Here is a 26,339-nt window from a genome sequence, read left to right as displayed (position 1 = left end):
CTCAAAAATATACAGCATTTACTGAGGTTAGCTTACTGATTGCTATTAATGTTGCATTCACTCACACACGCCAAAGAGAAACAATATTTAATTTCTAGAAAAAAAGCCATAATACCCTCAACTTTCACATACATTTCCTGTACACCAAGCCATGAGCTATTTATGGTGAGGCCTCTTTCAGTGCTTTTACAAGAGTTGAAAGAGGTTTTTTTTAAACAGAAAACCAGACAGGAATTATACAAAACTAAAACACAATAACTAATGCATGTATTTGAGAACTGGAGATCTTTACTCCTCAGACTATATACGAATGCATTGTTAAGTGCAGTTAGAAAACAGAGACCTAATAATGGGTGTAATCTGAAATTTTTTCCTTCTTCTGTTTAAAATGTAAATTAATTTTGCAATGTGACAGTTTTTCTACAAAATATTAGCTGAAGTGGTTTAAACATGACTCAGTCATTCCTTTACTCATCTCTGGAATTTGGGAGCTAGATATCTTGTTGATTAGGGTAAACTAGAACAATCTGGAAAGTACTGGAGTACTGTAAGCTTTCAGATCACAAGCATGTTGTGAGATATTCAGATGTGGCAGATGCTCAGGAGTACTCTTATAAACAGTAATTTAAGAGGTGAACATCTAAAGTCATCTAAGTTTATCAGATCCTATCAGGGAGAAAATGTAGATGTAATCACTTGTTATTAAAATAACAAGTTATTAAAATAACAAACTCTTTAGAAAGACCAGCACTAACTGTTATTTCCCACATTCTAGTCCATAACCAGTGCTTCACCTTCTCTTTGGAACAGATTTAAGAATAAGTAGGAGTTCTCTTGGCTGATACAATATGATTTTAAGAACATATTTTCACAAAGACTTTCCAGAACACATATATAAATTAGCAGGAATGCAGACTGATCTGCAATTATTTCCTCCCTCTGCAGTTGTAATTTCTGCCATTACCTCTGGATTCACTTGGATAACATGACTGTTAAATAAAAGGAACTTTCAGGTTTTAAGAGATACATCTATCAATTAGAATAAGCATGCATCAGATGAGGAAGATAATTCAGATCCTGATCTAGCAAAACATTTAATAACCTCAGAAACCATGCCCTTAATTAATTTATTTTCTGTTCTGTAGAAATTCACTCCTTGGAAGCTTACAGTCAGAAGGCAAGAGTAATTAAATATCAGAGTTATCAAGGATGCATCCCTTCACAAGTAGATATTTAGCTCCCCTCATACTTCTGGAAAGTAGGAACAAGCTGGAAAACTACAGTTTTTGTGAGGGTTTGCATAGTGCATCATTTTTTGTTGTATACTTACCGACTTTTAAATTGAGAATATAGACTCAAATTCCATTTCACAAGTTGAATCCCATTTCAAGCTTACAAATTTTCATCTGGTTTAATGAACAAAAGTAATTACAGTTATAAAAGATAAGATAACTGTGATTGAGTGGATTAACTATACAGAGATCCTGTCAGGATGTCCTTTAACATTCTGTGCAGCCAGATATCTCTACAACAGATGCCAAAATTATAAAAGAAATAGTCACTTGAGGCTTGAGCTGTCTGCACTTCAACAGCCCAATTAAAGATTTGAGGTTCAATCAGGGGCTTTAATGATTACATGTGACTGTGAATTGGTAGGAAATGCCAGTCTGTAAGAAAAGGATTGCATATCATAGCAGCAGAGAAGTTTGAAGCTAAGCGATTTTGTAATTCTACACTGAACCACTTAAACTACACTGCAATCAGCAGTACTGTGTTGCACACAAAGTTAAAGAGCTTTGCTCACTGGAGAAGGACACCTAGGAGCCCAGGTGAGCACTTAGGGGCAGTCCTCACACATCATCAATATAAGCTAGTGGCTAAGTATGTTGGTATGTTGGAGGCTGTGTCTTGAAAAACACCAGCCAAGAATTAAGAGGACAAAAACCAGAAAGGTATATGAGGTTTGAAACAACAAGTAGGTAATGGCTTATCACAGTTCTAAATAATCACCTGTGCATAAGGAAGTCTAGTTAGAAAAGGGAAGGTGGCATTATGGTAGTTGAAGGTGGCATTATGGTAAGTACTTGCAATGGCAAAGAAGAAAATTTTATAGAAGAAAAATTATCTGTTAATATATTCCCTTAGTATGAGTTCTTGAGTAGTAATTCTATGAAAGACAGCACGTGTATTTTTTTGTCTTTTTATAGATATGCAGGATCTAATTTTACACAATGGGTAAAACCTCTTAGTCAGTGGTGAAAAAAATGAATGCAGACTGCAGCTGTTTCACTCATGGTAAACACTTTTCGGGTAAATTAAAGGCATTACAGGGAGATGGGAACTCTTTACTTTTCCTTGGAAAAACATGCTTGTAGGGACTTATAACACAAAGGAACTGTAACAACATTTTGACTTGCTATTTAAAGCTCAAGTAAGGTATCTGTGGAAAAAGCCAAAGTATCTAGAACTCTGAAAGATTTCCATAGCCTCTGTATGTGCCTATGAAATCAAGTTTAAAATAGATTTTAAAATAACACAGTATAAAATAAACTAGCTTATACACAACAGATCATAACGTTGTACTTTTTGTTTTGACTCAAACATGGTTTGGATGTTTTGTCAGCTCTACTTCAACATTTCAATTTTTTAAATAACCTCTTTTTCAGGTTGAAAATTTTGATTTCTTTCCCCATAGTCTGAAAAAGGACTTCATGCCTAGAAATATTAGATAAAAAAGTTTCTGTACTATTCCATGTAGAACAGGTAGCACACAAAGCCTCAGCTCTAAAAGCTTAAGATACACATAAAATATCCTTTTCAAATGATTTCTCCTTGTTAATTTTTGCCCTTAACTTTAACCTAACTAACCTTTTATGCATTGACATCCTTTAAAAATACTTATTACAAGTTATGTCTCTGATTGGTGTCAGGGGAATATCTCGTGTTATCTAACTTTTTCTCTGGCAGTCCACAACCTTACTGAAAGTTAACTTCATCCTCCTTTGTTTTTATTTCTTGTCAAAAGCTCAATTAAACAGCTCATGTAAATTATTCACATATTATTTGCTTGGAGCTCTTTTCTTCATTTATCTGTAACACTTTGTACTCAAATGAGAGAGCTTACTGTGAACCTGTATGCTCAGTACTGTACTGATCTACAAAGAACTAGCAACATTAATTTGCTTTTCTCGATCTCTTTTCTCCATTACTTTTTGTGATCTATGTTGTTAGGAGGTCTTTTTTACAGTTTATGTTTGTCCTTATATGTCTGCTCTGTATATATGTACATATTTAAAACTATTTGCTTTTCGCTACAACAAAACCATTTTAAATACTTCTTAAGCACTAGGAAACATAAAAGGAAAAATAGCTAATAGGTTGCAATAGAGACAGTTTTTCTAGGTTATGTGGTTTCTCTCAAATTTTCATTTGATTATCCTTTTAAAAGTGCTTCTTTTCTATAATTGTCTATTTTTTTTTGCTTTCTCTTTGCTGACTAATTTTTTTTTTATGGCTTTGTTGTTTTTTGCTTTGTGTTTTTTTCCAAACTCTGCTTGCCATCATTAAACTAGAGATCTCCTTCCTCCAATAGTTATAAGACTTATGTACATTATTTCCTTCCTTTTCAAGATGAAGTTAAAATTGAGAAATTAGGACATGATTAATGTACATTTTTTATTGAAGGTAGTGCCTATTTGTTTGTATAGTTTTTAAAATATATTTAGGTAAGTACTTCTTTTGCACAAAGCCAAGTTAATTTTTCTTCTTCATTTGAGAAAGCTAAAACCCCCACCACTCAACAGAGTTGAAAAGCTAAAAAGTGCATTATGAAATACATGTCAGGGGTGTAGATTTATATGCACAATGTGTGTAAATTAACACATTAGTACCAGAAGTTATATAAATTAGCATTTTTCACACTTTATTCTAAAGCATTTCAGTTACACTTGCAGCACTGGATTTGGATTTATCTGAATTGTAATGTAAACTCAGAATGGGACAATAATAGCAGAAGGATTCTGTGTTGTTTTGCTCCTAATGCATTTTTATGTCATGTAGCTATTATTTCTTCTTAGTGATATGATCTCTAGCCATGAACTTAAAAAAATGATGACATTAAGACAAAGGGAATACGAAAAATCTGCTATGACACTTTCTGGTTGCTTCACAAAATCTGAAGATGTGGACATCAGAACAGAAAGAGAAGAACAATTAAACAGAAGAAATATGCAATTTCTGTGTAAATGTCCTCAATAGGCTATATTTTTATTTCCCATATTAGGTTTGAATTATTAAAATACGTATTTCTCATTTTAGAGAAGCAATATTAAGTTTCAGTATGTATTATGAATGAAAAGCTTTTAAATTTTTTTAAAAACTTCAGGTTGGAATTATAAGATTGGAAAACGTGAGTTGCTATAAAACTCCTTTGCCTGTGTTACTAATTCAAAATTGCATACGAATATGTTGAAAACCTACATAATTTTGCTTCTTGAAGCAAACTTGATATTCACTTTGTATCCAAATTAACCCCTGAGAAACAGAAGGCCTCAAGGCAAACTTTGACAGCGAAGTGTCACTAATCATCTGATTGAAAATGTCCTATATTTAAAACAGCCTTGGCTATAGTTCTTCAAATAACACTACTATAATTACTTAGCATGTTTCACACACAGGCTCTTGCTCTCTCTCCAAGGTACTTATTTAGCTTTATTGCTCTCTGTAGCTCATACAATACACAGATATAAAAGAATAAAGCAAGCCATGTGGGGATTAGCAGTGGGTTTAAGTGTTAATGCTTCATAACACTCCATATTGTCAGAAATTCGCATTAAAATTCTGAGAGTGGCATAAGTAGTGTGCAGAATCTTTGAAGAAAGATACTGTTAAAGTAACGGGTTGGGGAAGTTATCTAGAGGTGAAAAGTGCAACGAAGAAAGTATGTTCTGAGCAGAACTTTTGTAATATGACTGAAAAAAACTGTATAATGAATTCAGCTCCAGTAACCACAGGTACATTAAGGCTGTGTCTGATAATAATTGTAAAGTATTTTTTATTATTTCTGCCACGTTTCTGATTTTTTTTCGTTGTGTGTGGTTTTTTGGCTTTGTTTTTTTTTTTTTCTGTAGTGATAGCAAGTATATTGTTACTGATTATGGTCTACAATTTTTACTTTAAAGTACAGGTTTATATTTTATAGATTTATTATATTTTATAAGCCATATTTTCTTTGATATTTTGATTTTCACATTTGTAACCGATCACAGCAGAGGCACTCTGAATTGATGAAGTTGTAAGGATGTCCGAAATTGGTTTCTGCCCAATTTTGGTTGTGTTTATTTCGTGGACTTTAATCCCTCCTTCACGAAATCTGCTGTCTATTTCACCATGTCAACAGAAAAACCCAGACTGAGATTTCAAACTCCTCAACTTTCTTTCATAAAGAGTCATGAAAACAAGATATTTTACTGTCCAAATTACTACTTGCTATGTTGTTCTCTGTTCCTGTTGCCAGAAGTGACTGACCTCTACACTAACTTTGGAGTTCTCGTTTTCCTGAGAAGAGGTCAGAGCTAACTGGTTTTTGTTTCACCCCATTAAAAAAATTACTTTCTCAAAACCACTTCTCTATGCCACAGCAATCAGCAAAAAAAGTCACAGGAGATGGTAACACCAAAAGGTGATATCCATTGGAGGAATAATCAAAGAAAATTGAAATCATCAAAGACTGGCTGTCTGATTCTTGCTTACTTATTGTTCTAGACCAGGCTTTTTAGTTGACCCTCTGATGTGCTAATCCTGAATTTTTCAGGACTGGAGGGAGTCAAAACTAATTTTTTTCTTAGCTCTTCAAGAAGCATTACTTCAATACAGTGCTGATTATATACAGGCAAATATAAACCTGTTAGTATATTTAGAAGTCTCAGATTTCTCACTTTTGGTAGCATTCTAATCACAAAGATCTAAACTCATCTTTCATTTTTATTTCACTACCAGGCCAATACTTGACTGTTACCATAAAATTATTTTGTGACAGAAATTATTTTTTTTTCTTTTCTGTGGTCATCCCAGAGCAGATTCTCTATTCTTCTCCATATCACCTGCAGTATGATCAAAAGATTGTTAACAAACATATTTCCTTCACTGAAAGGTAGAATCTTCTTTAGCTGTATGTGAAAGTCACCTAGCACATCGGTTGTAAAGTAAAATAGAGCAGACAGCACAAATGTAATCACAGAACATTGCTATGCTCTTCTCTTATCTGACAGCTTGTTAAAAGTAAACTGGTTTTGAGTACATCAAATAATTTGGCCTCACTTCAGTCAGCAGTAAAACTCCTACTTGCTGGATTAGAACAAAAGTGACGACAATAAGTACAACAGGTAATTGTCATTCTGCAGCAATATATACAAAATATATGTATATATAAATATTACTAGATACTGTAATTGATCAAAAATAAGTGATATGATTTTTTAGAGGTTCTGGAGGAGTACACACACCAGAACCCAGACCAATTAACCATAAGGGGGGATTATTGAAAGATGAAGGTGTACAGTCTAGAGTTTTTACCAGTATGGTAAAAGGGTGGCTGAGAAATTTAAAACTATATTCAAAATTCTGTGCTCCATTATAAGTAGTACTCTGGACATTAATTTCAGATTTTTTGACATTTTCCCTCAATAATGTCTGATTTAATTATGAATGCAAGTGTTTATCACTAAAAAACTCTGAAAATCACCTATATTCACTGTTATAAAACACAGATCTTTTCCATATTCTGTGTTATTCCACGCTGCATTGTCAACTGGTGTGACCTTCCTTTTGACAGTTTGTAATTTAACTATGCATGCAGCTGATCACCATTTAAAATCCGTCAGTCACAATAATTTTAATTCTAGTATTATCCTACTCTTTGCAGCTATTCATTTCATTAGTATTTTTCAGTCTCTTTTGATAAGGAACACAATTTAAGGAAGGACAAGTATTCATTAAACGGAGCATTAAGTTTTTTCAGTCACTAAGGAAGACTAAAGCAATAATATGTGCGTTTACTTGTTTAAAAAAAGTACATATAATTCTCTTTGAAGACACTCTCAGTATTAAAAAGCAAAGTGGAAAGGCAGGCCTTTACAAAAAATACAAGTTTAAATTTTGGAATATTTTTCTAATACACTTACAATATAGAATCATAGAATGGTTTGGGTTGGAAGGGACCTTGAAGATCATCTGGTTCCAACCCCCTTACAATGGGCAGGGACACTTTCCACTACACCAGGTTGCTCAATACCCCATCCAAACTGGCCTTGAACACTGCCAGGGATGGTGCATCCACAGTTTCTCTGAGCAACTTATTCCAGTGTCTCACCACCTTCATATGAAAAAGAATGAAAAATTTCTTCCATATATCTAAACTAAATGTCCCTCCTTTCAGTTTGAACCCATTAATCCTTGTCCTATCACTACAGTTCCTGATGGAGAGTCTCTCTCCAGCTTCCTTGTAGGCGCCCTTCAGATACCGGAAAGTTACTATGAGGTCTCCACACAGCCTTCTCTTCTCCAGGCTGAACAGCTCCAACTTTCTCAACCTGTCTTCACAGGTGTTCTAGTCCTCTTATCAACTTTGTGGTTACCCTCTGGACTTGCTGCAAAATTATATGTCCCTTTTATGTTGGGGTACCAGAACAGTTGCAGTATTCCAGGTGGGGTCTCACAAGAGCAGAGTAGAGGGGAAATCACACAGCAATCATCTCCTATTTAATTTCTTATGGAAGGAAAAACAGTTCCAGAGTTTACCCAAACAGCCCAGACTATTTTCATTTACAACCTTCTATAAACTCTTTTTCCACTGTTTAAAGCAAGTCCATAATAAAGTACCCTGCAGCTTTACCTAGATTTTGCATATCTATCATTTACTTGATGTCTGATTTGCCTGCTTATTTAATCTTTTAAAGTCAAAAGGTCTCTGAGACAGTCACAGGAACTTATTAATTCATTTTAACCTGGCCCGTTATACTAAATATTGGAGAGAAATATCCACTAACAGTAGCATACCTGTTCTAAAGCTGCTTTTAAAAAATCATGAAAGCATACATGTCTTAGAAAAACCTGGATGGAAATCTTATCGACAATTTGTTTCACAAAACAAGGTTCTATTTTAATATACAAAGTCTCTCTCGTTTCCAGTGAATGTATTGGCAAAAAACTGCATGTGCACAAGAGGAGCAGGTGGAAAACATGCTAGCACTGCAGTACTCCTAATACTTTAATTTCATTATGCGCCTCTGCATCTATTTTTTCACATTATTTTTGTCAGACTTCCTCTTTCAGAAAAAAAAAAAGCATTGATATGAATGACTTAGCTCATTTAATCAGCAGCTTTGTGAAGAACAGATCTGCAAATTACTTTGAACTGCATGTCCCTGAGGTAGCAAGGCAGGCAGGTGCTTCCATGTTGGGAGCTATTGAACTTCTCTGAACCCAGTCAGTTCAATCCTGGAATGCATCCATGCTCTAATAGATATTAGAGCTGAAAAGGATCTATTTAAGTCATCTGTCCCTCTCCTTGCCAACATGAGCACAATAAATATAACTGATCAAGCCTAGATTTTAGAGACCCAGGCCATGAATATTTCGATTTCTATTGAGAGGCTATTCTTCAGTTCAGATATTCCTTGGAGTTTGTGTTAGATTTTATGTAGAACCTAAATGTATTTTTCTCTTACTTTAATGCTACTATATCTGACTATTGTACCTTTCCTCCAGGTCTGGAAAAGACTGAACTTCTAAATTCAGTGGCAAAAGTCTCCTTTACATAAAAATGACCAAGATTTCACTTTCAATTTAGTCTTCTAAGTGACTATTTCCTCTTACCCACATATCCCATATTCAGAGAAATCAGCTTTCCTGATTGCTAGAATAGTAAATAGGTCTTCTTATCAAAAAAAATCTTCTAATGTTGGGGATAGGTCTTTCTTGTCCTTCTGGACATGTTCTCACCCAAACAACCCAAACTGACCCATGACTAATGATGGTTTCTACTCAATAGATAAATATTAATGGACTGGACATCAAATAATGTCATTTGGTACTGACAACCACTCTACAACCTAACTTAAGAGACAATACTAAAATAAAATGATGACTTCTGAGATTTCTTATTTGTATTACATTTATTTATTGACAAAATGAATTTGTTTTTCTTTCAATTCATGATAATGGCCCTAGAGGTGGTATAAGAACAAAGCTAATTCTTTTAAATTATACTCAAAATATGAAAAATACTTAAATTTGAGTAGTATATTTAAAACATAATATAATTTTATACAGTATAATACCTTCTCTTAGCATTGGTTTTGTCCTTGTTATTTTCTTACAAGCTTGTCTCATGCAGCAAGGATCTTTGAACCTTTTTTTCTTTCCTCAAATTTTATGAAATTTTGGTGGTTTATTTCTTTTTTCATTCCCTTTCTTCCACAGTAGCAAAGCCACTATTACTTCATGTAACCTGAAGCGTTTTTCTAACAGGACGTTTCACTTTTGTCCAGGGAAAGTCTTTTTGTCTCTATGATAATACTAGTGTTTTGGTAAGCTTTCATATCCATAAACAGAGAGATAAATTCATTATAAAATTGTTCTAAACCATGTATTTTTCAATTGTAATGGCAGTGTTCCTCCAAGAAATCTGTAAAAGTTGGCATTTTTCCTACATCAGCTAAATTCTATTAACAATGACAGTTTCAGATTATTAAAAACATGTCTTTTTCACATAATTCACTCTTTAGGGAGAGGGAGAAAACATATCAGTTGACTCTAAGAAGTTTTCTTGTCGTATGTTTCTTTAAGATATGTAAAATAATTATTATTTGTAGTGCAGATTACTTTGAGGACAAGAGTCTAGCAATTTTTGGTTTGATTTGGGGGATTTTTTTTTTTTTTTGCAAGGGAAGGAGGAAGGTGTGGTAGTGTTGATTTGTATGTTTTTTTCTGTGTTTTGTTTCTACGTTGTACAGTTAGAACTGTCCATATTCCTTTAATATGGACAAATTAAAGGAAAGGAATTAATCATGGAAAAAAATAATAATTGCACACATGTTATTCTTCAATTTATATATAAAATATGTTTTATTACACACATATATGTATATACATGTGTGTGAAGGCATATACATACATATGTATAACATTTTTTTTGCTATGATTAAAAAAAGATTTATTAGTTGACTATCTATACTGAGAGCTAGTAGGTAGCCATTTACAAAAATACTGCCATAGCTGTTAAAAAAAGGAAACACCTTTGAAAATCTGGCCCTGAAGTGCGTCAGCTGTGCAGATTTGTGTCATAAGGACATGCAAGGAAAGCCGAAATAGCTTCTGAAAATCGTTAGGTATCCTTCCATTGAACCACAAGTAAAAGTTTATAGTCAATATTAGTTTTATAATAAGGTGAAGTATGTGATTCTATTTGAAAATTCCTGTTAACATGTGGGCAAAGAGACAAAACTTAGCACATCACTTTTATGGATAGATATTAACCTTCACAGATCACTGAGTATGTCCAGACTCTATAATTAAGTGTGTTTGTTAAAAACAAAGACTCACAAGCTGCTTCCAGATGACTCAGCAGAAATGCATTTTCTAATGGCACTATATTGATCCTAACTGTATATCCTTAAAGAAAATCTGTGTGTCAGGAAGCTTTGACCTGAATTTTCAATGACAGCAGAAAAATTATTTTCTTTTTTTCTCCCTGGATTTAGAATGAAATTTAGCAATGTGTCTTAGAGTTTACAAGATAAAATAATAAAGACAGTGATAAAGCAGCATTTCAAATTTCGCTGAAATGACTGAAAAATGCATTCCAGACTCATGGAAAGAACCTTAAAAGTTTCATGAAATATATGAGATAGTGATGTACTTTCTAAACACAGAAATATTATAAAGTAAAAGAAAGAATAAAACACAGAGAAATCTGAGCTAGGATTTTTGTTCTGTTTTTCTTTAAGTTTTAGTTCGTTGGGGGGTTTTTGTGTGTTGGGCTTGGTTTTTTGTTTGGTTTGGTTTGAGGTTTTTTTGTTTGGTTGGTTTTTTGTTTTGTTTTGTTTTGGCTTTGTTGTTTTTTTGTTTTTGTTTTTGTTTTTTTTTAATTCTGATTACTAGAACACATTTATGTATATTTTCCAGAAACTGGTTTGTAGAGCACTTTCAAGATTGGCATTTATCTCCATCTTGACTTAATTCTGAACATCAGATCCTGCATCTATTAATTCACAGAAATTTTACTACTTAGGTTCAGCATTTATCTCAAACAGAAGCCATTTGGAAGTCACAAATCAGATGCCCTGTTTCTCTAGTTTCTAAAGATGCCTCTCACTGGTATATATAAAGCCCATCTAGCAAACACCAGCTATTAAACTCACCCCAAAACACAGCAGTCACTGTCACTTTAAGGATTCACTGTTCCTGCATTTTAGAGGGCTTCTACTGAGGAAGTGGACTCCAGTTCCCTCAGAACCTGAAGGCTTTGAAAATACTTCTAATATGTTCTCAGTGCTGCCAATTAGACAAAGTGGAAACCACTGTCCTTACTGAATTTTTACCAAAAATTCAAGGTTAATAGAAATACAGAATCATTTATGTTAGAAAATACTTCCAGGATCATAAAGTCTAATCATAAATCTGACACTGCCAAGTCCACCACTAAAGTATGTCCGTAAGTGCACAACTACTCTGGTTTCAAATACCTCCAAGGATGGTGACTCAGTTACTCCCCTGTACAGTCCTTCCAGTGCTGGATAACCCTTTCAGGAAAGATATTTTTCCTAATGTCCAACCTAAACCTCCCCTGGCACAACTTGAGACCTTTTCTTCTTGACCTATCACTTGTCACTTGGAAAAGAGATTGACCTCTATCTGCCTACCCTCCTCTTTCAGGTAGTTGTGAGCAATAGGGTCTTCCCTCAACCTGCTTTCCTCTACGCTAAACACCATCACCTCTCTCATCTCCTCATACAGCTTGTACTCCAGACCCTTCACTAGCTTTGTTGCCCTTCTTTGGACATGTTCCAACATTTTCCTGTAGTGAGGGGCCCAAAACTGAACACAGAATTTGAGGCACAGCCTCACCAGTGCCAAGTACAGGGGGACAATCACTGCCTTAGTCCTGCTGGCCACACTATTTCTGATACAATCCAGGATGCCATTGGCCTTCTTGGCCACCTGGGCACACTGCTGGCTCATATTTAGCCAGCTGAATGAGACAAGAAAAGTGAGGAAGACAGCTAGAAGGAAAATAGCTTCAGTCTAGTAGAGTGAAGAGGATACCTTTACACCTCTGATATAAAAACTTGCATGGAATCCTGCCCCAAAACAAGCAGTAACCATTATTAGTTTCATAAAATCAAAACTTATTTTATGGGAGGCTGAGGTAATTGTGGTGTTGAAAAAGCCATCTATAACTTACCTTAAGAAATTGACTACAGAAACAAAGGAATATTTTTATGTAATCACCCATTATGTGGGGGGTTTTAAATGTATTTTTTAATTTTTTTTCCTGTTTAATATAAAGGTATGCTTGGCCCTGAGAGATATGATGTGCTGAGATCAGAGAGGTCTGACTAGGCTGACCATAACTCTTCATCCAAGATACTGCCAGCAGCAAAAATTGGAAGAATCAAATGTTTCTCCTTGCCCCTGTGTTTTTGTTGCATCCTGCTATCTAACATCTGGTTACTGTTTCAACAGTTGTTCACACTTAAGATTTGGATAAATTAGCAATGCAAAGAAACTGAATAAATAGCTGCAGTCCTGTATCCAAAATTCCAGGCAACAATCCAAAAGCATTCAAGGGAGAATGTCACTAGAGATTACCAAGGTAGACTATGGGTATATTATTTCATTTGAAAAGAAAAACAGTAACATCTTTCTTCATTCTAGCTCACAGCAAAAGTTTGCTTACAATTCAAAAATGTTCAAACAAAGTTTTAAGTTAAATAAAAACCTTACACTGTACATTAGTTGACTTTTTAAAACAGCTTAAATATTCACAGTATTTTTGAAACATCCCTTTCATTAAGGAAGGAAAGCTGAAAAATTAAACCTTAATCAAATTAAAAAAAAAATATATATCTTACTCTGTATATTACAGTGAGTGTTAAGGAAATTTCCTTGTCTGTCCATTGAGGGCCCACTATGGCAGCCACACTCCCACCACCAAAGCCTTTATCTGCTGGGACTGAAGCCCCTCCACAGCGGGCAGCTCCAGTGAGTGGTGGGTGCCCTGCCTGACTCCCCACACACCCCACTTTCACACAGTCAGACCAGGTTTCCATACTGGTTCAACTCCAAGTTTCCCATGGCAGAGTCTCAGATGTGTCGTTCCACAAAGCCATTTACTGACGGCGCAGGAACAGAAACAGCTCAAGCTCGTGCCTCCCAGGAGACTCCCAAAAGAGGAACCCCTGGGCTTTTGTACCCTCATGGTCCAAGTGCACAAAAGCCTCGACTCTCCCTCCTGAGTCCTCAGCTCCTGCCATGTCTCTGGGTGTCTATTCACCTGGCTGGGCCACAGGGCCCCATGCTCTTTGTTTCACAAAGGGTTGACAGTTCACGGCCTCTTGCCTGGGGTTTTGGCCACAGATCACACTGCAGCTGCACCCCGAGATACCTGCCCTGAATGAATTCCTCAACAGGGAGTGTCTTTGCATTTAGTTTTTAACAGTAACTTTGTTTTTTTTTCATTTACATCTTTACCATATGATCTATTAGATGGATTTAAAAGTGTATATATTACTGAATGAAATTAGAAGATAAAGTTGCATTACTTTTTTTGTTATGAAACTGAAAGGTTTAACTGTAAACAAACATTTTTCCTATCTGAACCCAGTCAGATTTCTGACAATAGAAATACCCTATAGGTTGTAATCAGGGGTTTATCTAATTCAGTCTTCTGTCTTCAAAAGTAGCAGAGGTACTACTGTTTAGGAACAGTATGTTATTTTGTCTGCTGAATGTAGTCTACTGCTCTTGTACTTTTTATCAGTATCAGGTACTCTTGTATTATGAATGTGAGAAGACATTTCTGACACCGACAAGTATTTCTCAGTCACTTCCATCTGAAGATAAACCATTAAGCCTGATCATCTCCTTTCTATTTTTAAACCAGGTTTTAGTCCATAGAAGAACCTTTCATCCAATTGTGTGGCAATTTTGTTTTTTCTGTAGGCTGTCGTGGAAATTAGGTCAAAGGAGTTTTGAAAATATATATTAAGTCCACACGATTCCCTCCATAAACATGCTTGTCAACCATAATACAGGTTAATGAGACAGAATTTTCAGAAAACATGCTGACACCTTCACAGAGACTGTGTTTACCTGTTTCATCAGTGATTTCACTCTTTTATAAACCTTGCCATATTAATACACAGTTCTCAGTCCTCTAAAGTCTTTTAGGTCTATAGGAGTTAAACTGGGAACTCACTAGTCCTCTGCCATAGTTCTTGTGATATTTCTAGCATCTTGACTGTTAAGTCTGTGAGATCCCATCTAAAATACTGTGTGAATGACCTCTGGATTTAGTGAAATTAATGGTTTCCAATTTCTCTACTTGCTCTTATATTTCCTTGATTCCAACTGATTTCACTCTTTTAATTTGTCTGCTATAGAGAATGTGTGAAGTGTTGGATCCTCCCAAAATGGTCACTGAATTCATAGAACTTATCCTTTTTAGCTTTATGAGCCTTGAGTGCCTCCTCTATATGTTCTGCAGTTCCTCTACCACTTTTGTTTTTCCTTTCATTTTAGCAGCAATATATTTTTAGAATAATGTTTTTCAAATTAATAAGGTCCTTTCATCCCAGCACACTTCCAGTGAAGAAGAAATTAAAACATTATGACATGCAATGTCTAAGGAACATTTTTTACAATTTTTTTTATGTTTCCCAGAAAGTTTCTCAGGCCTTCAATAAAGTTATGGAACAATTATCTAGATTACTTAGATGTTTATCATTTTGTAATATGCTGAAGTTGATTAAAAAAAATTAAAAAATGCATGTCAATTTTTTAGAATTAGTGAAGTAATTTTGAGGCTGTTGATTGTAGGAGTTAAACGATTTTCATCATATAAAAAATGAAAATGCCACCGTCTGAAAATTATAAACATTTTAAAATATATAATTTAGCAGTTCAATTTAGGCCATACCATTATATGTTTGACATAACACTGAACCATTAACATAAAAGATGGAAATTAACTTGGTATGAAAACTTTTCCTATGAAGTAGTGATTGAAAGTGGACCCACAATATGAAAAAATAAAGGTTCACATTGTCCCACTCCTCAAGACTGTCAAAGTCACTCTGGATTGCATCCCTTCCCTCCGGTGCATCAACTGCCCCACTCAGCTTACTGAGGATACACTCAATCCCATTGAGTGTGTCACTGATTAAGATACTCAACAGTACTATATCCAACAGGGACCCCTGAGAGACAGTTCTTGCTACAGATCTCCATTTAGACATTGAGCTGTTGATTGCAACTCTGGATGTAGCTGTTCAACCTTTCCATTTAACAGTCTGTTCATAAAACGCGTATCTCTTCAATTTAGAAAAAAGGATATTATGTGGAACCATAGGCCTTTAGGAAGATGCTGTCTGCCCTTCTTTCATTCTTGCTGATGCTGCACATCCTGTGGACCTCCTCCTGTAACTCTTCTACTCAGGGAGAGGTCCCAGACACTCCCTGCAGACTGCAACTTGCAGGCCTCTATCTATCATCTGATGATCTGTCTGGGTTGAAGCCTCTGCCCTGGCACAGACAGCTGTTCCAACACCTGTTGGAAAATTATAAAATATTTTGGTTGACCTATATCAGTGATTTTTAATGAAAAATGTAGGACATATATCCTCATATTTTTAACACATTTTTTCTGAGATCTTCCCTAGTGAATTATAATAAAAATATTTACAGAACTTTTACATTTAATGAGGATTTATGCTGAAAATAACTTTTCCATCAGACTGAAGCTTACTTAAGCTTTTCACAAAATTATCTGTGGAGTTTCTATTTTTTTAAAATATGTCTCAAAGCTCTTAAGACAAACTTTAAACTGTACCCTGAATGTACAATTATTCTTTGGAAAAAAAAAATTTAAGTTCTGATTATTTTATTCTAACAGTTTTGTAATGCTTAAAAACCAGAAAAGCTGTGTCATTATACGTGAAATGAAGGCAACATCAACATCAGTTTTCGTATCTAATACAAACAAAGAGTTATATAAAGTGAGATGCTTTAATCTTGTTTTATAACTTTTATGTATGGCCCACTCATTCATTGAAGTTCTTTAATAAAAGTCACAGGTGCATTTTACTTTCTGAACAAGCAGCTATGGACTTGAAAGGAAGTAGCACCCAAGGTAAACTTGCTCAAATAGAGTAAGAAAAATAAGTTGGAACAGGGAAAAAGACTGAAGATGAAGATGAGTACACAAATCAGGCACCCACTTTAGTAGAAAACATAATGTAAAAAGCTAGAATAAAAGCACGCAAATTACCACTGAAATTTCATTCATATTTTAATGAGCCAATGGACAAATGACATTATAGGTTTAAAAATATATTGAATCAAAGTTAATTGCATTATTAGAACTTTAGTCTCTCTATAGATTTTTATTTATTATCTGATGCAAAGCACGTGCTGTTGGAGCTATACCATCACTGACCATGGTGATAGACCACCAACTGCCCCAAAAAATCAGGGAGAACATAAGGACACAGAATAAAAGAATGTAAGCTTTAAACCACCCTTAAAAAAAAAAAAGAGCCTAAACAAAGGCAAAAGAAAGAGACAATCAGGTTGTTAAATATAACATAAAAAATGAGCTTTCAAAAAATAATTATAAAAAAGAGTTTGAAAATAAATTCATTAAAGACTTATAACTTCAGATTCAACCCTTTATAAAGTTTTTGCTGCGTGATTCTATAAACATACACAGACGAATAAATGTACATGGAAGGATAACTGTGTATCTGAAGAACAGGCAAAAAAGACCTTGTGGAATAGGCAAAAACACTCCTCTGATTCTTCAGTCTGAAAAAAAAAAAAGAAAAAAACTGAAATAACTGTCAATAAATCCTAAAGAAGTAGGCATTTCTCTTACCAGCAAGACCCAATGAAACTATCAAGCATGTTAAACTTGAAAAAACATTTCTCCATGGATGCTTAATAGAACATATTGCTATGGCATGATGCATAAGACTGAACCCTGTACAGAGGAGTGATTTATTAAAGACTAGGAAGTGCTGCCTCCCTCAGAAAGGTATTTGTTCTTGCACACTCTCTTTCTTCACATTTACTGCTATAGTTGTAAAAGGTATTACCCAAGAGGATATAAATTAGTTTAACCCTTTTTACAGTTTCTGATGGTTTATGCAAAATTATTTGCATGTCAACATTCAGAAGTGGACTAGAATGTACATTAGTTAGTTAAAAGTCATGCAAACTTACAAATTTTAAAAATATGACATATTAATTAAAAAAACTTCATAAATGCAAAACAGATAAAATGGTGCTATGAAAGTTATGCAGAAAAAATAACACCTAAATAAAAGCACCTAAATAATACAGTCTAAACTCATAAAAATTCAGAAACAGCATATGTATTTCGAAGGAATCATCCGCATTTGTGGACATATACTTTCCCAGGATCAGCTTATTCAATTATTTGTCTCCTCTTCTACTGAGGAATTTAATACCTTAGTTAAGTGCAATATTTTTCCCAGAAAAAAATAACAAAATTACCATTTGTTTTATTAACTTCCTATTATTACCTTTATTATCTATAGATTTTTATACTGATCAACTTTTAATTTTCTTCAGGCACAGAGAAAGGTAAATATTGCACGATTAGTCCTCTGTGTTATGTCAACACTATGTCATTAAATTCTGTATTCATCAAACTATTTATTCTTATGTAAATCTGAACATCAAAGTTACAAAATATCACAGATATTTATGTTTTCCTGACTGAAAACAGTCCATTAACTTTTCTATTTAACATTGATTTGAAGACCTGTGTCTTCAAATTTTATTTATCCTGCATTATAAATGATGGTCACATAATTTTATTGAGTCTTTGTACAGTCTGAAGGGCAAGAACTCTATTACAAAATACATCCAGAAATGTGTTATGAAAATGCAAGATAATTACAGAATTAGTAATTATTCAAGAAATATTACCCTGAAAGATTTAAAATTAAAATGACCTTAGTAACAGGCCAAATGTTCCCTCACATTAATAAGTCAGAAGTATGTATTTCTGAATAACCCTTCATAGTGGTAGGTTGTTTTTTCCCTCTTTAAACATTCTTTCTTAAATCAAAGTGAATAAAATTAAAAGAAAATCCCTGAAAAGAATGAGGCTATTATCAGTCATTGAGCTCATCAGAGTTCATTGGGGACAACAAATAATGCTATCTAATTAATTAGGATGACAGCAAACTGTGACACATTTCTTATGGCTGGCTGGTTTAACATTCTAAACCCTCTTGTTGATTAGAACTTGCATGTTTCAAATAGAGAAGGATATTAGACATCCCATCTGCTGTGTAACAGAGCTTCAGGAAAAAAAAATACACTGAAGTCTTGATAAGTTCACATCACCAGAACAAGACAAATGCATCATCTTATCTGATATGCAATGACACAATTCTGATTTTTTCTAAAATTTTATTATTTTAATCAGGCTACACAGAAATAAACATCCTACTGTTAACATGATTCCTTGATCAAAGTCTGACACCAGGTTAGTCAATAAAATGTCTCACTTTGAAATACTTCTTATCTCTGAGTGAGCACCAGTAAAATTTAGAAATGGAATGCACATCCTGAGATGGCACATCCTGTTTACAAAGTGCTGGTTGGCAAATAGTGATATAATACTGACTGACTACTATACAGAGCTGTGACTCTAATTATGTGCATATTCTGAAATAAATTTGTTAGAAAGCAATTTACTTAAAAATGCATGATTCTATTTCATGCCTGAATACACTTATGTGAAAGTAGTGTACTTCTAGTATACTTCAAATAGATTTAACAAACATATGAAGGGACAGAAATCCAAGTCTGCTATAATCAAGCTCCTTTTTCTTTTTTTATTTTCTTCTTTTCTTTTTTCAATAAAATATTTTGTAAGTAAATTCTTTAGTTCAGATGGAATCAAATGCAGAACTACCTAAAACTAAAGTATATGACTGAGAGCATTGTCCACATACTCCTTGAACTCTGACAGGTTTGATGCTATAACCACTCCACTGGGGAACCTGTTCCAGTGATTGAATACCCTCTCAGTGAAGAAACTTTTTCTAATGGCCAAACTGAACTTCCCTTGACACAGCTTGATTCCATTTCCTAGTGTCCTGTTGCTTGTTACCAGAGAGGACATCAGCACACGCTCCTCTGCTGACCCTCTTAAAGAAGTTGTAGGTTGTGACGAGATCACGCCTCAGCCTTCTCTTCTTCAAGCTGAACAAGCCAAGTGACCTCAGCCATTCCTTGTAAGTTTTGTCCTTGAGATCTTTCACCATCTTGGTCATCCTCCTCTGAATACACTCCAATAGCTTATAGTAAGTCCCTCAGACATTGAGGTGCCCAAAACTGCACGGAGTACTTGAGTTGGGCAGCACTAGTGCAGTGTAAAATGAAGCAATCTCCTCCCAGCTGGCGGTGCTCTTCGTGATGTGCTCCAGGACACAGTTGGCCCTTTTCCCCTTTCTTTTTCCTATTCAAAATTCTTTTTTCTAAACTATGGTTAGTTTGTTAGATTTCATGAAGTCTTGTTGATTTACTATTCAAAAATTAGGGAAAAAATTTCAAACCAGAATTACTTCCCATGACATATTCTCATATCTATAGCCTAGGAGAGTTCTAGACATATTTTGCATTAAGTTTATGTTCCAAATGCTCGCGCAGCATGGTTGTATCAGATTTTTAAGCTAAACGGTCTTTAAACTTTACACAGTGTGGTTATGGTAGGTTGCTTTCTATTGCTCTTTAATTCTCTTTCATATTAAAATATAAACAAGAACACTGATTTATTCTTACTAAGCCATTTTAGTCAGAAACATTTGGAATGAGTGTAGCAGATCTGCAAGAAAATTTGTTTTATTACTGATGAATATGAGTAAGAATGATCGTTACCATGCTAATGAACAAGGGCAATATTAAAGTTAATATGAGACTGTGTTAAAGATGTGCATTTTGTACGAGAAGAATGACAAGTCAATGTACATTGTAATTATCATCTTAATAAAAGAGAGAAGTCCATTCTATATTTTATGAATCACACTGAAAAACATAAGACTGTATTCTAAACACACATTAAATTCTGTTGTAAAGGGTACAGTCAAGAAATCTTTAAGATACAAACATTTTAGCATAATCATACACAGTCTGGGACTCCAGTTAATTATATAAAACTCACAATAAACTGTAAGACTAGACAGGTTTAAGTTTCATTATGGGTTAACAAGAAAACCCCTACCCAAACTTTCCAAAAAACCAAAGAAACTTTCCCTCCCCCAGAAAACAAAATACAACTACTAAAAATCTTAAATAAATACTACTAAAATACTTATTTAAAATTCTGTCCTGTCTTTCATCTTTGTACAAAAGAATTAGAGATCCATAAAAGTAGAAATTGAAACTGTCTTTGGAAGAGATGTAGTTTATTCTCTTGCTGAATGGCAAGATCAAATTTTCTTAGAGATCAAAGGCAAAACAAAGGTAAAAATATTATTTGTTACAATATAATACAATATAATTTATTACTAAATAAATTAGATATCTAAAAATTATATATGAGAGGCATAGTATACATAAAGCTTAATAGAAAAAGTACTATTAGAAAGATCCAAGAAAAAAAAGAATGTATAAGGGATACATTAAAAACTTAATACATTAAAATTAAAGTTTGACTTTCTCAGGTTGAGTTTTCCTCTGGTTCTGTATTTGGTTGACTTTTAGGTTGTTTCATATACAACTGTTTCATGGGAACCAGGCAGAAACCAGAATGCTAACATGATGGAGCAAGAACAGCAGGCATGATATCAAAGGAATAATTCTGTATGAAAACTATGATATTTTTCTGTGATTATCAGCTCCTGTCCTGAAATGTGCCAGTGTTGGCTCAGGATTGGCTTTTATCTATCATTCCAAACCTGGGAGAAAATTTTGAAAAAACTAAGTGCAATTTTTTTTTCCCCAGGAAATCAGTACTAAGAAAAACAGAATTAGGTGTCATTAGGGAATATGAAGCAATTGTCATAAGTCAATGAGAATAAACAGGTCTAACACATGGAGACACTTTTCCTTTGATTAACACCTGAAGAGATAAAAAGTGATGGAGGAAGGAGAAAGTAAGTAGAATTGACAAGATTTTTTAAGGATCACATTTTAAATAGCAACCTTTTCATAACAGAAACAAACCAACAACATGTCATTAACAAAAAAAAAACAACCTTAACATTCTATGATTCTATGAATGTTTCTATTAGATCATTGAATCATAGAGATTAGGACTGATCTCCAGACAATATCTAGTCAAGCCCCCCTTTCTGAGCTGGTGCAGTTAGATCAAGTTCTTCGGTGACTTGTACTGTAAAGTCCTGAATATTTTGATCAGGCATTCTTCTAATATTTTTGCATAAATCCCAAATTATTACAATTTGTATTATGATTAATATCTAACGTGTACTTCACTTTACATTCTTTACATTCCCTTTTCAGGTCTTTCTACTTCTTCATCTCTCATTTCTTTCTCTGCTGGCATTTTAGATTTTGATTCATACTGGATTTTTTTTTCTCTATTTGTTTTCCAGGCTTTTCACCCAATTCTGTCACCCTGCTTATGCAGTTCATCCGTTTTCCCTTGTAATTTTTAAGTAAAAATCATATCCTTTTCTCAGATTATTTAAAAATAGTTTCTGTCTCATTTATAATCAACTGAAATAGTTAAAATTTTCAAACCTTCTGGTTCTATTATGAAGTTTTGTAATGTAGAATGCTGCCAATATCATCCATTAATCCTGTAGCATGTGTTATCATAACAAAATAAGGTAAAGGGTAATAATGATCTTTTCCCCTTTTTCCATGCTGCAGGGACAGCTGCTCAGCTTGCTTATCCATGTGTGCCTTGGTACTTGGTTTTGAGGTTTCAGCTGGCAATGCTGCAAGATATCCAGTCCAAGTAACACATCTAAAATTATTCTATTTTATGGGACTGAAAAATTCATTTATGTGATTCATTCTGATGATGATTTGAAAAGATAGCATGACTATTATTGGTACCTCATGAATAATATTTTCACATCAGTACTTCTGTGCCAAGAAAGAAATAACACACAATAGAATCATAAAGTGTGCACAGTTTCTTCTTTCTTGCACAAAGAAAATTTTGTGCACACATACACGAAGTCCTTTTATGGACAACTGGTTCAGATTAACCTGAGTTTAACAGCAGGAAGAAGGCTCTCACTCTTAGTCCTAGCTATATAAAGGGAATCTACTCCCTGACTTGGGGATGCTGCTTGTTGCAAAGGCACTAAAAATACAGATAAAAGACTGATTAACCAGACCCCCTCTAAAATGTTATTGTGTTTGAGAGCTGATAGAAATAAGGTCAGAGTTATAAAGGATGTTTGAGAAATAAACAACATACAGCTCCTATTTTAGATTATGAGATAGAACAGAGGATAGTAAACAGTCTCACCCCACAAGCAAGGATTTCTGCAAGACTTTCAGTTTCTCTGGATTTTAAAGATATATGACTGATAGTTTATCACACTGGAAACTTGTTTATTAGACTACAACTTCATTAATGCTGACAAACATGAGAGGATGCTTATAACAAACAGAAATTTCAGCAATTTTTCCTGGAGTTGATGAAGGTTAAGAGCCTAAGGCACTTAAATTTGGGAGAAGTGTTGAGCCAACAAATAGAAAGATAAAATAGAATGAATTTATTCCTTACAGAAACTGTACCTGTACAGAAATATAGGTAAAGATGCCACATCAAGAATGTCTGTGCTCTCTTACATGACTTCATAAGTTTATACCAAAGCTGAAACCTAAGATAACAGTTTTAATTGATTGGAAGAATACATTTCAGGATTCTGAGAAGACTTCTTTACACATAGCATTGAATGTATATGGTTGTTCCAAGCCTGCAAGGGTTCAAGGCCAGGTTGGACAGGACTTTGAGCAACCTGGTCTAATGGAAGGTGCACCTGACCAGGGTAGGGGGTTGGAACAAGATGGTCTTTAAGGTTCCTTCCAACCCAAACCATTCTGTGATTCTGTATATGAGACATAAAGGACATCTCTCCTATTTCAACTAGATATCCTACTTATTCACCAACTTCAGTTGTTTCTACTGCTTTCTTAACTAAAAATTACCTAAGAAACAGACAGAAAAAAAAAGCAAAACCAAAATAAAACCAAACGAGAGTATTGACTAGTGGGTAGATGAAAAGTGTGCAAAAAAGAATTGGTTGATTAATTAATTAGTATTTGTGATTATTTTAAGATTCTTGCATAAGCTGTTTTCCTGTGAAAGTGAGTATTTCTATTTTCTGTGTGGTTTTTTTTCTGTGCCCAGGAGGTCAATGTAAAACCACTGAAGTGCTACTTACATATTATTTTGAGAACATTGAGGGTACTGACTCACATTCAAGTTGTTTCAACTTCAAAAGCTGAATCTGAGTCTCATGTACAGTTTTTAATTTATTTTACTCTTAACTTGTGTAAGGTGACATAACTTTAAACTGTTTAACTATACCTTACATTAAATCACATTAGCTTGTATTCACTGTTAATTAATTACATATTCAGGAACAAGTAAAACAGTTCTGCTTTTACCAGCTATTTGGCTCCAGATTAAGACAAGTCAATTAAGTGTCTGTATATGATATCCAAGCTTCTATCAGTATCAAGCAGTCAATGCAATGGGGTCGAAGGAGTTAATTCACTAAATAGACATTAATATTTGATCAACTGAATTGCACTTTAGTGATAGTTTTATCAAAAGGCATAGGACAAGACCTTAAACACATACATGTTTTGCAATACCCCATAACTGCTTGATAGTCCAAAAAGGTAAGAATCTTCCATAGATTTTGTGTTAAATGAGACACTCCCACATGGATGCCTGAAATACCTTCAAGTATCTCAAAGATCACATCTATGAACTGAATTAACTGCATGGCCTCTCCTGAGACAAATTATTCATGCTCATGGCACATTTGGGTGACCTAGTCAGTTAATTCATCGTGTAACTGCACCATTAATGAATTTGATCTATCATGAGACAGATTTTCTAAAATGTTTTAAAAATACGTTTCTGTACACCTGCAAATGTCTTCAATAAGTACATTACAACCAAATCCTTTTCTTCCTTCTTCCTTCACCTAAAATAAAATTGGATTTTAATTGTGTAGATTTCATTACCAGAAAAGAGTGGAGATGAGGTTTGAGAACAGTGTATAGGACACATATGTGAACATATCATAGTAGGATATCTAATAACCAATTCCAGAATATCTGTCAAGAAAAAAAGAACACAGAATAGGCCTTACCCATCTTATTGAGTTCTCTTACCTTCTAAAACAGGATTATCACAACTGACCTACCTTGGGAACAATCTCTAGCCTGAGCCATGTTGAGAATTAAATACTACTAAATGGTTTTCCTTTTGCTGAGTTGTTTAAATTCTCCTGTGTGCAGATTTTAGCTTAGACATCAATTTATCTTCTCTTCTGTGGAATCTTGCCATGTGTAAGTAAAATTTCAGTGGAGAATTCAGCTCCACAGAAATCTTTGTAGATGTTCAAATTTATATTAGCACAGAAATTTTTCCTTTGCAATTAACCTCATCTTGGTCTCTCTTTATAAGGTCTCATGGAAACCTTGAAACAATCACTGTACAGCAACAGTGCTTTATATTGTGTATCCGACCTAACAGATTCTGCAGTTTGTTTTTTCAAGTAAACATGTTTTACCCCTGACATCATGAGAAATTGTGGTTCATGTATGAAGACTAGAATATGAAGAGACTAAAACACAAGGTAAACAGTTTTTTACTGTTACCTGAGGAGAGGAGGAGTGATAGGGAAAATAAAACAGTTCCTCTCCAGTCTAGGCATGTCTATTTTTGTCATTAAAAAAGGTGGGAATTAAAAAGAAGTAATTCCTTCAAAGTAAGATAATATATTTCAAATGTAGAATCTAACCCAGACATTTTAAAAATGCATGCACTGAAATAGAAGGATGATTCCTGCCTCAGCTGCTGTACTGTGTTCAGAGAGGGCAGTCATACTTCTGTTACACAGCTGTTCCTTTTTCTATCAATGTATTATGTAAAGAAATGGAAAACAAAACTTTAATTCTTCCTACTGTAGCTTTTCTGAGTGCACAAGTTCTTTGAAGTGCTCCCTGCTTTCTACCAATTTTATTTCCAGTTCTAATAGAAGTGCTTGTCAGCTCCTGAAATATCCTGAAATAAACATAAATACTAAATATGTCTTCAAGGTTTTTCTTCAGACTAATGCATTTGGCTACCTCATTAGTTTCATAGTGGTAGCACTTGCTACATGTCGCAGGTGGAAGTGGAAGGCTTAGGTAAAATTATTGAAAAGGAAAGAAGTGCTGGTGAGTCTTGAAGTACAGAAAGGACTCCCTTGCTTTCTAAACTTCTTCTCAGAGAAGGGTTTAGGTGTGACTGAATCCTATCTTAGCCTCTGACTGTGTTAACAGTTTAAATTTAAATGAATTATAGAATTGTGATTAAACCACTTTGTCCTGCAGGTTTTTAATGATTGGCAAAAAAAGAGTATTTGTATAAAATTAATAACTTATTTTATACAAATGATCAGATCCTAATCAGAGTTATTGACTACACAATATAAACACTAAAAATGTACTAGTAGAGTATAATATAGCATAAAGTAGTATAGTGTGCTGTAACAAGACAATCATTGAAGCAGTTATATTAAATCCAGCGAAAAGAAATAATTATTAAGTAGAGATCTGGTGTAACTCACCCATACCAACGCTTGTGGGGAGATCTCTTTCTCTCAGCCTCCAGGAGTAACCTTGGGGGGTGACCTCAGGAGGAAGGAAGGGAAGGGTGATCAAGGGAGGAATCTCCACACAGACCTCCCAAGAAAGGTTATGTCAGAAGAACCTGACTGCATGAGAGGGGACTGGACTTTTATAGTATAAAGGGATTGACTGCTAGTCGTACCTTTACAGGCCAGCTATCAGCTTATCTGTCAAATCAGACTTCA

The sequence above is a fragment of the Manacus vitellinus genome, unplaced genomic scaffold, assembly GCF_001715985.3.
Source record: "Manacus vitellinus isolate BGI_N305 unplaced genomic scaffold, ASM171598v3 scaffold_0_pilon, whole genome shotgun sequence".
Lineage (NCBI taxonomy): Eukaryota > Metazoa > Chordata > Aves > Passeriformes > Pipridae > Manacus > Manacus vitellinus.
This window is presented reverse-complemented; position numbering follows the sequence as displayed.